Source organism: Callithrix jacchus, chromosome 6 (genome assembly GCF_049354715.1).
Source record: "Callithrix jacchus isolate 240 chromosome 6, calJac240_pri, whole genome shotgun sequence".
Taxonomy (NCBI): domain Eukaryota; kingdom Metazoa; phylum Chordata; class Mammalia; order Primates; family Cebidae; genus Callithrix; species Callithrix jacchus.
Genome location: NC_133507.1, coordinates 81,276,090 through 81,288,799, shown reverse-complemented (window position 1 = coordinate 81,288,799; position 12,710 = coordinate 81,276,090). Strand labels below are relative to the sequence as shown.

The 12,710-nt window shown below is 40.7% G+C and overlaps 1 protein-coding gene across 20 annotated transcripts in view; it reads left to right on the top strand.

Moving 5' to 3' along the window:
* The window catches only part of LYPD6B (LY6/PLAUR domain containing 6B), a 202,184-nt gene that overhangs the window by 74,146 nt on the left and 115,328 nt on the right, over positions 1–12,710 (top strand). Inside the window, exon 1 of one of the 20 annotated variants that reach the window (XM_035304973.3) lies at positions 7,496–7,557. The exons of the other annotated variants lie outside the window; for them this stretch is intronic. The gene's annotated coding sequence lies outside the window, so the exon portion shown is untranslated. Of the gene's footprint in view, positions 1–7,495; positions 7,558–12,710 lie in introns of those variants that run through there. 20 annotated transcript variants of the gene reach the window in all.

The window sequence follows — 12,710 nt, the reverse complement described above, 5'->3', positions numbered from 1 at the left end:
AGGGATTCTAGTGCCTCAGCCTCCCGATTAGCTGGGGCTACAGGCAAGTGCCACCACACCTGGCTAAGTTTTGTATTTTTAGTAGAGATGGGGTTTTGCCATGTCGGCCAGGCTGATCTCGAACGTCAGACCTCATGTGATCAGCCCACCTCGGCCTCCAAAAGTGCTGGGATTACAGGTGTGATTTATGATGCCTGGCCTCGTTCCTTATTTTAAAGACTTTTGGGATTAGTGTGGCATTTTGGGGGTTTGTCAATGTGTGAAGTGGTTATGTTTAATATATGAGCCTGGTCTGTATATTAAAGCCACTTTCCTTTGTATAGCAGAACCTTGTTGCTCATCTGTCATTTTTGTCCATTTCTTTGGATTATGTAGCTACATAGTGAAGGGTTAAGTTGTTCCAATTTAATCTTGCCAAATTATCCTTGGTATTGTAATAGTCATCAATTGCTATGTAACAAAGCAATCAAAATTTACTGTTGTAAAGAAGCAATAATCATTTATTATCTTTCATGGTTTCTCTGAATTCAGGAATTCAGAAGTGGCTTCGCTGGGCAATTCTGGATTATGGTCTCTTACAAGGTTGTAATCACATGTTGACTAGGGCCATGGTCACCCAAAGGTTGGAGGATTTCTTTCTTTTTTTTATTGCATATTAGGTTTTGGGGTACATATGAAGAACATGCTAGATAGTTGCATAGGTACACACGTGGCAGTGTGATTTGCTGCCTTCCTCCTCTTCACCTATATCTGGCATTTCTCCCCATGCTATCTCTCCCCAACTCCCCACCCCTTGCTGTTCCTCCCCTATTCCCCCCAACAGACCCCAGTGTGTAGTGCTCCCCTCCCTGTGTCCATGTGTTCTCATTGTTCAACACCCACTTATGAGTGAGAACATGCAGTATTTCATTTTCTGTTCTTGTGTCAGTTTGCTGAGAATGATATTCTCCAGGTTCATCCATGTCCCTACAAAGGATACGAACTCATCATTTTTGATTGCTGCATAATATTCCATGGTGTATATGTGCCACATTTTCCCTGTCCAGTCTATCATCGATGGGCATTTGAGTTGGTTCCAGGTCTTTGCTATTGTAAACAGTGCTGCAATGAACATTCGTGTGCATGTGTCCTTGTAGTAGAACGATTTATAATCCTTTGGATATATACCCAGTAATGGGATTGCTGGGTCAAATGGAATTTCTATTTCTAGGTCCTTGAGGAATCACCACACTGTCTTCCACAATGGTTGAACTAATTTACACTCCCACCAGCAGTGTAAAAGTGTTCCTATCTCTCCACATCCTCTCCAGCATCTATTGTCTCCAGATATTTTAATGATTGCCGTTCTAACTGGCGTGAGATGGTATCTCAGTGTAATTTTGATTTGCATTTCTCTAATGACCAGTGATGATGAGCATTTTTTCATATATTTGCTGGCCTCACGTATGTCTTCCTTTGTAAAGTGTCTGTTCCTATCCTTTGCCCACTTTAGAATGGGCTTGTTTGTTTTTTTCTTGTAAATCTGTTTGAGTTCTTTGTAAATTCTGGATATCAGCCCTTTGTCAGCTGGGTAAACTGCAAAACTTTTTTCCCATTCTGTTGGTTGCCAATTCACTCTAGTGACTGTTTCTTTTGCTGTGCAGAAGCTGAGGAGTTTTATTAGGTCCCATTTGTCTATTTTGGCTTTTGTTGCCAATGCTTTTGGTGTTTTGGTCATGAAGTCCTTGCCTACTCCTATGTCCTCAATGGTTTTCGCCTAGATTTTCTTCTAGGGTTTTCATGGTATTAGGTCTTATGTTTAAGTCTTTAATCCATCTGGAGTTAATTTTAGTGTAAGGTGTCAGGAAGGGGTCCAGTTTCTGCTTTCTGCACATGGCTAGCCAGTTTTCCCAACACCATATATTAAACAGGGAATCCTTTCCCCATTGCTTGTTTTTGTCAGGTTTATCCAAGATTGTATGGTTGCAGATATGTTGTGTTGCCTCCGCTGCTTCTGTTCTGTTCCATTCGTCTATATCTCTGTTTGGTACCAGTACCATGCTGTTTTGATTACTGTAGCCTTGTAGTATAAAGTCCAGTAGTGTGATGCCCCCCGCGGTGTTCTTTTTACTTAGAATTGACTTGGCTATGCGGGCTCTCTTTTGGTTCCATATGAAGTTTAAGGTAGTTTTTTTCCAGTTCTGTGAAGAAGGTCACTGGTAGCTTGATGAGGATAGCATTGAATCTGTAAATTACTTTGGGCAGTATGGCCATTTTCACGATATTGATTCTTCCTAACCATGAACATGGAATGTTTCTCCATCTGTTTGTGTCCTCTCTTATTTCATTGAGCAGTGGTTTGTAGTTCTCCTTGAAGAGGTCCTTTACTTTCCTTTTAGTTGTATTCCTAGGTATTTTATTCTGTTTGTAGCAATTGTGAATGGCAGTTCATTCTTGATGTGGCACTCTTTAAGTCTGTTTAAGGAATGCTTGTGATTTTTGCACATTGATTTTGTATCCTGAGACTTTGCTGAAGTTGCTTATCAGTTTCAGGAGATTTTGGGCTGAGACGATGGGGTCTTTTAGATATATTATCATGTCATCTGCAAATAGAGACAATTTGACTTCCTCCTTTCCTATTTGAATGCTCGTTATTTCTTTCTCTTGCCTGATTGCTCTGGCTAGAACTTCCAGTACTATATTGAATAGGAGTGGTAAGAGAGGGCATCTTTTTCTAGTGCCAGATTTCAAAGGGAATGCTTCCAGTTTTTGCCCATTCAGTATGATATTGGCTGTTGGTTTGTCATAAACAGCTTTTATTATTTTGAGATACATTCTGTCAATACCGAGTTTATTGAGGGTTTTTAGCATAAAGGGCTGTTGAATTTTGTCAAAGGCCTTCTCTGCATCAATTGAGATAATCATGTGGTTTTTGTTTTTGGTTCTGTTTATGTGGTGAATTACGTTTATAGACTTGCATATGTTGAACCAGCCTTGCATCCCTGGGATAAATCCTACTTGATCATGGTGGATAAGCTTTTTGATGTGCTGTTGCAATCAGCTTGCCAGTATTTTATTGAAGATTTTTGTGTCTATGTTCATCATGAATATTGGCCTGAAGTTTTCTGTTCTTGTTGAGTCTCTGGCAGGTTTTGGTATTAGAATGATGATGGTCTCATAAAATGATTTGGGAAGGATTCCCTCTTTTGGATTATTAGGAATAGTTTCAGAAGGAATGGTAACAGTTCCTCTTTGTGTGTCTGGTAGAATTCGGCTGTGAACCCATCTGGACCTGGGCTTTTTTTGTGTGGTAGGCTTTTAATTTCTGCCTCAACTTCAGGTCTTGTTATAGGTCTATTCATGATTTTGACTTCTTCCTGGTTTAGGCTTGGGAGGACACTAGTGTCCCGGAATTTATCCATTTCTTCCAGGTTTACTAGTTTATGTGCATAGAATTGTTTGTAATATTCTCTGATGATGGTTTGAATTTTCTTGGGGTCTGTGGTGATTTCCCCTTTATCGTTTTTTATTGCATTAATTTGGTTATTCTCTCTTTTCCTTTTTATTAATCTGGCTAGTGGTCTATTTTGTTGATCTTTTCAAAAAACCAGCTCCTGGATTTATTGATTTTTTGAAGGATTTTTCGTGTCTCTATCTCCTTCAGTTCAGCTCTGATCTTAGTTATTTCTTGTCTTCTGCTAGGTTTTGAGTTTTTTTGATATTGCTCCTCTAGCTCTTTCAATTTTGATGACAGGGTGTCAATTTTAGATCTCTCCACTCTTCTCATGTGGGCACTTATTGCTATATATTTTCCTCTAGAGACTGCCTTAAATGTGTCCCAGAGATTCTGGTATGTTGTGTCTTGATTCTCGTTGGTTTCAAAGAAGTTCCTTATTTTTGCCTTCATTTCATTGTTTATCCAGTCAACATTCAAGAGCCAGTTGTTCAGTTTCCATGAAGCTGTGTTGTTCTGAGTTAGTTTGTGAATTCTGAGTTCTAACTTGATTGCGCTGTGGTCTGAGAGACTGTTATGATTTCCGTTCTTTTGCATTTGCTGAGGAGTGCTTTACTTCCAATTATGTGGTCAGTTTTAGAGTAGGTGTGATGTGGTGCTGAGAAGAATGTATATTCTGTGGATTTGGGGTGGAGAGTTCTGTAAATGTCTATCAGGTTTGCTTGCTCCAGGTCTGAGTTCAAGCCCTGGATATCCTTGTTGATTTACTGTCTGGTTGATCTGTCTCCCACTATTATTGTGTGGGAGTCTAAGTCTCTTTGTAAGTCATTAAGAACTTGCCTTATATATCTGGGTGCTCCTGTATTGGGTCCATATATGTTTAGGATCATTAGCTTTTCTTGTTGTATCGATTCTTTTACCATTATGTAATGTCCTTCTTTGTCTCTTTTGATCTTTGTTGCTTTAAAGTCTATTTTATCAGAGATGAGAATTGCAACTCCTGCTTTCTTTTGCTCTCCATTTGCTTGGTAAATCTTCCTCCATCCCTTTATTTTGAGCCTTTGTGTTTCCTTGCACGTGAGATGGGTTTCTTGGATACAGCACACCAATGGGTTTTGGCTTTTTATCCAATTTGCCAGTCTGTGTCTTTTGATTGGGGCATTTAGCCCATTTACATTTAGGGTTAATATTGTTATGTGTGAATCTGATACTGCCATTTTGATGCTAGCTGGCTGTTTTGCCCATTAGTTGATGCAGATTCTTTATTTTGTTGATGCTCTTTAGCATTTGGTATGTTTTCGGAGTGGCTGGTACTGGTTGTTCTTTTCTATGTGTAGTGCCTCTTTCAGGAGCTCTTGTAATCTTGACAAAGATTACAAGCTCTTGACAAAATCTCTGAGTAGTTGTTTGTTCACAAAGGATTTTATTTTTCCTTCACTTATGATGCTTAGTTTGGCTGGATATAAAATTCTGGGTTTAAAGTTCTTTTCTTTAAGGATGTTGAATATTGGTCCCCACTCTTTTCTGGCTTGTAGGGTTTCTGCTGAGAGATCTGCTGTGAGTCTGATGGGCTTCCCTTTGTGGGTGACCCGACCTTTCTCTCTGGCTGCCCTTAGCATTTTCTCCTTCATTTCAACCCTGGTGAATCTGACGATTATGTGCCTTGGGGTTGCTCTTCTTGTGGAATATCTTTGAGGTGTTCTCTGTATTTCCTGGACTTGAATATTGGCCTGCCTTGCTAGATTAGGGATGTTTTCCTGAATAATATCCTGAAGAGTATTTTCCAGCTTGGATTCATTTTATTTGTCCCATTCAGGTACACCTATCAAACATAGATTAGGTCTCTTCACATAGTCCCACAGTTCTTGGAGACTTTGTTCATTCCTTTTTGCACGTTTTTCTCTAATCTTGCCTTCTTGTTTTATTTCATTGAGTTGATCTTCGACCTCTGATATTCTTTCTTCTGCTTGGTCATTTCAGCTGTTGAAACTTGTGCATGCTTTGCGAAGTTCTTGTGTTGTGTTTTTCAGCTCCATCAATTCACTCATATTCCTCTCTAAGTTGTTCATTCTTGTTATCATTTCATCAAATATTTTTTTCTAGGTTCTTAGTTTCTTTGCATTGAGTTAGAACGTGTTCTTTTAGCTCACAGAAGTTTCTCATCATCCAGCTTCTAAAGTCTGATTCTGTCATTTCATCACACTCATTCTCCATCCAGCTTCGTTCCCTTGCTGGTGAGGAGTTGTGATCCTTGTAGGAGGAGAGGTGTTCTGGTTTCAGGTGTTTTCTTCCTTTTTGCACTGGTTTCTTCCCATCTTTGTAGATTTATCCACCTGTCATCTGTGTAGTTGCTGATTTTCAGATTTGGTCTCTGAGTGGACATCCAGATTGTTGATGATGAAGTTATTTCTGTTTCTTAGTTTTCTTTCTAACAGTCTGGCCTCTCTGCTGTAGGACTGCTGAGGTCCACTCCAGGCCCTGCTTGCCTGGGGATCACCTCCTGCAGCTGCAGAACAGTAAGGGTTGCTACCAGTTTCTTGTTCTACTATCTTTGTCCCAGAATGATGTCCACCAAGTGTCAGTCTGATCAGTCCTTTGGGAGGTGACTCTTTGGATATACAGGGGTCAGGGAGCTGCTTAAGGAGACAGTCTGTTCTTTATAGGAGCTCAAGTGCTGAGCTGTGAGCTCTGTTGTTCATTCAGAGCTGTTAGGCAGGTACGTTTAAGTCTGCTGCAGCAGAACTCATAAACCCCCTTTTTTTCCCCAGGTGCTCTGTCCTGGGAAGTTAGGGCTTTATTTATGAGTATCTGTTGTGCTGCTGCCTTCTTTTTTCAGGGCTGCCCTGCCCAGCAAGGAGGCAGCCTAGTCACTGTCTGCCTGCAGAGGCTTTGCTGAGCTGCTGTGGGCTCACCCTGCTGCTGTCAGAGGATTTATTTCTAAGCTAGCAGTTGGGGTTAGCAAATGGATGCTTCTCCATGTGGATTTCTTTACAGAGCTGTTTGAGTATCCTCAAGATCTTATGCCTGTCTTTCCCCAGAGCAAGTAATCCTAGAGACCAAGGTAGAAACTCCAGTGTCTTTTATGACAGCCTCAGAAATTATGTGTCACCATTCCACCTAATTCTATTGGCTGTGTAACAGACCAGCCAGGCTTCAGTGTTTGTTGGTGCTGGGGTGCTTACATAGCTGTGAGTACCCAGGGTGCAGTCACTGGGGGCCATTACCAAGGCTACCCACAGTAATCAAAGAACGCTTTTTATTTGAGATGTTTTCTTGGGTTTGAGATATACTTCTAAACAGAACACAGGAATGCCAATCGATAAATACCGGATTTACACAAAGCACTGTTAACTTTACACTCTGTTAAGCAGAAAGAAAATGGATGAATTTTTGCAGACTGTTCACTCGAGTAAGGCCCTCAGGACAGAGGACAGCCTGACATTGTCCTGATATAGTTCCTTCCGATATACTTTTTGGGACTAATATTATTCATAATTTTCTGCTTCCTCCATATCTCTCTGAATCCAAATATTTTGAAGAAAACAATTCAGAGAGAGGCAAGAAAATGTTTAAGACAGATTAGAAATAGCTGCTAATAACTACTTTATTTCTTGAGCCTTGCTATGTGCCAGATATATCCCAGATCTTTTGCATAAGTGATATCTTATTTAGCTCTTCCACTGACCCCATTTTAACTATGACAAAACTGATACTCAGAATAATTAACTCAAGGTCATGTAGTGAATGGTTGGGCTGAGATTTGAACCCAGGTCTGTCTGTTTCTAAAGGCTCTGGTTAATCTACTGCCTCTCACTGTATCTCATTGATATAAACACACAAACACAATGTTTGGGCATCAGAAAGTTGAAAGGCAGTGGAGTTGTGTATTATCTGAAAGGATCTATCAAAGGTAAAAAATGCAGGAAATGTAATCCCAGATATGAAAATACTCTGAAACTGAAAAGGGCTTTATAAATATAAGGTGGCAGTGTTATTAATATTATTTAGCTCAGAGAAGTAAGAAAATGAATCATGTATAATTCCTCTATTTCTTTTCATTTAGATTATAGTGGAACACCTGCTCATTAATCTTAACCCGGTTAAAACAATAACTGCCTATCCAGGTAATACATTGGCGTTAACGTGTAATTAAAGAAAATTATTATCACTTAGCTATGAAATGGGACTAGCAATATTTCAAGTTAATATATATTTTAAACCAATAAGTGTTTTAGTTTAAAAAACTCTGCTAAAATGTACAGTTTAGGAAGATATCAAACCATCAGTTTAAAATTAAAGCATAGGAAGCTTTATATCTGTAAAAGCATTTTGTTGTAATGTCATTATGATATCATATTTGTCTTCCACACGAAGACATTGTCTTTCTGACAAACACTGTTTAAAGAAAATAGGCCTTGGGAATGGGGAAAGTACATTTCTCTTGGATTTTCCTGTCTTTTGACATGTACCTTGGTGGCATGAACACATTAATGATGAACTCAGTTGATGGTCTTGAGGGTGAGGGATGATATGTAGCCTTCATTACATTGCCTTGGCTCCAGGCCCGTAGACACCAGCAGCAAGAGCTTTGATTTCATTTTAAAAGGAGTTAGAAGAGTATGAAGAAGGTCATGGCCATCAATCTGTTATCACTGTGCTAGATAGGATCTCTTTAAGGAGGAGCATGAAACATATTTTAAAACCTCCAATGAAGGCCCCCAAATGGTAATGTTCATCCTACCACTTCCTAATGAAAGTGTGCAATGTCTGAAACAGAGATCACAAGCACTGCACAACAGAACTTGTCTAAGGAAATGCTTTCATTTTAAATTGTCCCAGCTAGAGTCAGCATACATAGACAGTAGGTATAGTGAGGCATGTGGATGAAAGCAAATAATATTTTGCAGTCCTGTTAGGCTTTATTAAATTCACATTATTGTGAGTGGGACAATAGTCATCCTACTGCAGAGAAAAGGAAAGGAAACTGAAGCTAAATGTTCTGCTTAAGACTGCTTATTGATTGGGAGGCAGGATATAGTTTTGGGAGGCCCTGAGCTCCCAGAATGCACCTCTGCTGTCATGAGCTATAGCCATGAGGTCTCGATTATGTCCTTTGTTTTATTTTTAAGGATATTTTAGAAAAGACATGCATAGTACTTAGAATTTTGAGTTCTCCAACATAGGATTTAGTTTTGTGAAATGTCATATAAGTTTTAGGGTCATGCATATATATTTTGATGTAATTTAAAATTCTGATGCAGGTCCGAATATCTGTTCTACTTATTAATGTAAACATTTTTTGCTGCTATGCTACAAAGTTTTGTTTTTTTTTTTTTTTTTGAGACAGGGTCTTGCTCTATCACTCAGGCTGGACTGGGCAGTGGTGTGATCTTGGCTCACTGCAACCCCCACCTCCCTAGATTAGGTCATTCTCCTGCCTCAGCTCCCCAAGTAGCTGGGACTACAGGTGTGTGCCACCACACCCGGCTAATGTTTGTATTTTTAGAAAAGACAGGGTTTCACCATGTTGGCCAGGCTGCTCTCAAACTCCTAACCTTGAGTGATACACCTGCTTTAGCCTCCCAAAGTGCTGGGATTACAGGTGTGAGCCACCCCGCCTGGCAAAGTCTTAATAATAATTCAAGGTAGCATCATAGTCCATTAAGTTGATATGTCATAATCTAACAATTCCCTCCCAGAACATATAGTTTGTTTCTAAAATTTCCTTCTCTGCTGTAGATGGCACTATACTAGTTTTCTTCATGAAGATAGCCTTTTAATTTAGTATTGTTTTCTGAAGCTAAATTTTTTCAAGAATGGATTTAGAGGTTCAGTTCACTTTTGTTGTTTATCTTTATGGGTTTGCTTCCCTGAAAGATGGTGAGTGCTTTTTCTACATTTTTTTATGTGGTTATTTTACAAAACTCGAATCTGCATTTAGGAGTTTGCATAGTGCCAATCTGATGGACCAGATTTGATGATGGTAACAGTCTCAGCAGAATACAGAATTCACCCTGTTGTTTCCAATGAAGAGGATGTCATGAAGGGCTATACTCACAGAAGTGCGTTCAGGGTTAAAGAGCAAACAAGGGACTCCAACAGTGGAAAGTCATGTCCAGCTCTGGGCTGAAGGGATGAGAGAGGGACATAGTATTTCTTGAGGGCTCATGGCCAGCCCTGGGCTGAAGGGGTGGTGGAATGAAGTAATGTTCCATGAGCACTTAGAACTGCAGCCATAGAGAAGCAGGGCCTGCTGGGCCTGGGGCTGTAGAAGGACAAAGCTTTCACTAGAGATGCTGCACTGAAGCCCCCAATGAGTGGGAGGGAGCACCTCAGCCTCCCCTTCCTTTCTCCCTCCAGTCTCATGCTAGTGCCTCCCATTGGCAGAACCCAACCAAAAGTCACCTGGCACAGGATCCTGGGTAGTGCTCCCTTGAGGAGTCATCCTCCTGGAACACAGAGCAGGGCCAGTAGTGGGTCCAGTGCTGGTGGAGGTGAAGGGGCAAATGGAAAAACCCCAAACGAGGAACAAACAGACCCAAAGAGACTACCACTATAATGGTGGAAGTTTGTTTCAATAGCAGCATGGGGGAGCCCATTTAGTGGAATCTCAAGCATGGTTCATATTTCACATCCCTCTGGACTGCAATCTTCCCGAAAGGCCTTAAATATTGCATCCGTTTTACTATGAAAACTGGGTCACAACAGGAGAGCTGGGGGCTCAGCACTTGAGATCGCGTCACAAGTCTGTGGGTGCTGTGCTCGCTCTGTTGCTGTCTTTCTAGTCATCTCGTGTTAGCTGTGATTTTATTCTTTATAATAGCTGTTTCACTGCTCCAGCTCCTAACCCCACCCCACCCCCACGTTTTGATGGAAGCATGTTTCTCATTTCAGTGTGCACTTAGGGCAGCTTGTCTGTACAACCACATGGTCACCAGACAGCATTCCACAGGGCGGTTTCTCACTTCGGGGGCTGAGGGCCTCTGAACCTTTATGGACTTTGGGGATTTGTGAATCCTCTATATAGATTTTCACATGTTGCTTCAGTTGGATGGCAATAAAAATTTAAGATAGGCATTTCTGGATCATTTGGATGACTGCCTTGTAACTGAGTACTGTGACAAGGTTTCAATACCTGCACCTACGTTAGGTTTGTGTTCAAATTAGTGTCAAGCAGGACCACTTTCAGTGTGGAGTGTTCTTAAGAAAAGATCCGGGTAGATTTAATTTGATCCCAAAGTTCTGTTTACATTCAAAGACTAAATGCCCACACAGCAGGCTAGTGAAGAAAGGTTTCATAGTAGTTCCAGAAGGGAAGGTGGCAGGAGAATTCAGTCATCACGTGGAACATGGAATAAATGCTTGCTGAACTCCAGAGAATCTATACCACAGTGATGAGTACCATACATCTCATCTGGGCAGCAGTGTAGTTTCAGCAGAACATCCAGCATGTTAAATTCATGCTATTAACTTGAATGCTATTGGCTTTATGGTTTTGGTTGTATTTATTTACGCCTGTTCTGTGGTTTAGGTAGATTAAGGGTAATATGTCTAAGGATTTTGGACCTGGTTTCATGTTGGTTGTTTTCTAAGTAACACTCTAATAATGACAATTAGAGTTAACATTATGGAAATTCAAGGGAAGATTTTTCTTTAAAAAAAGATCTGTACATAACTACAGTTGGACAATTACTATGTGGAGGAAAGGGCACCAAACTGGTAATGTTGGCCTTCGTGTCCTCTTTGTGAGAAAAGGAAAGAAAAGAGAAGGGAGGAAGGAAGAAAAGAACTATCTTAAAATGCTGTAAAAGACTGCGATTCTTCACCCCAAGAATTCATGAAGTTTTGGATGATTTAGTGGCACACATTTAGGAAATATAATACCCACCTGATGTTATCCGAGAAGACCCCACAGGTTCCTTTGCTCCATGCTTTTCTAGTTAAGGACCAACTCCTATGGGACCCAAGGGCCATTCTTCCTATTTCTACCATAACCAAGCAGCATAATAAACTCTCACAAATATTTACTCACTAATTTTCTGAAGTACTAATTCCATTTGCTGAAAATAAACAAATGAAATTAGCCTTGTCCTTATAATCCCTCACTGCACTACCCCTCCAAGAATATGGCTTATGAATACAACACATCTTGAGAGATGCCAATATATAGTCCTTTTGGGGGCTGAGACCAACTACCTTGTAATTATCAATGACAGTTTTTCCACCGGGCAGAGAACATCGTCTCCTCTTTGCACATAGTAGATAAATGTTATCCATGCTCGGGGCACTTATGTGCATGTGGGAAACCCAGGTAATGGTGTGTTTGGTGGTAAGTGCATGGTCTGTTTTTTTGGCAGGGGTTCTAAAACCCGTGATGTTAAGTAGGCATCGCATGATACCATGAACAGGTGTGCATGCTGGAGTAGCTCAGCATTGTCAACTAGGGTTGTCCTTAGCAACCCACGAGAGTAGCATCACTTCTAACAGTTCTGAAGTTGTGTTAGCTGGGCAGCTATTAACCATTATTGCCACTGCTCACTAATTCCTTTAATGGAGTTTGTTGGAAATAGAGCCCATGAAAATATTATGTAGTTCATAAATAATTTAGAACTGGCACTTAAATGTGTTACACAGTTTCTCCCTGGCCAACTGACCTTTCTACTTGCTTGCTTTAGGATTGTGTAAAAAGGAGCCCGAATTCTACAAGTTAGAGTTCCAATTGCAGTGTTGTTCAGCCCCAACTCTTTTCCCACCTCCCCTTCCCTGTACCAAGCCCACTGTCCAAGTTGTCAGGGAACGTGATGAAGAAATGGCCACAAGATGCTTCTGTGGGTCATTTTCCTAGAGCCCAACACTCAGGTAGACCCAGGCTCAGCAAATAGGTTACAAAGAAGGCTTTGAAGGATGGTCTTTCTGTGATTTATTATTTTCTAAGAAGAAAGTTTGTGTGGGTCGATGTGGTCAGACTGCATCTAACAGAAAAATTCCAGGAGGAAACTGGGTTCTCTCAGTCAAACAGAAACTCCTCATGTTGCCTCATTTCCACCACCCCAAACCTCTAGATTGGCAAAACCCAGGAACTCAGACACATCTTACCTATCAGTCAGTGCTGTAACTTCACAAATCACTAATCTCCAAGCCTGTTTGCCAAAGTCAAATGCCGCCTAGCCCCAAGAAAGCCCTTCACAAACAGAGCCACACCTGGCCTGCAAGTTATGTTAAGTAGATTACTCTCTAGACACAGCTGAAAGTTTAAGCTGCCAAAACACTCTTTCCT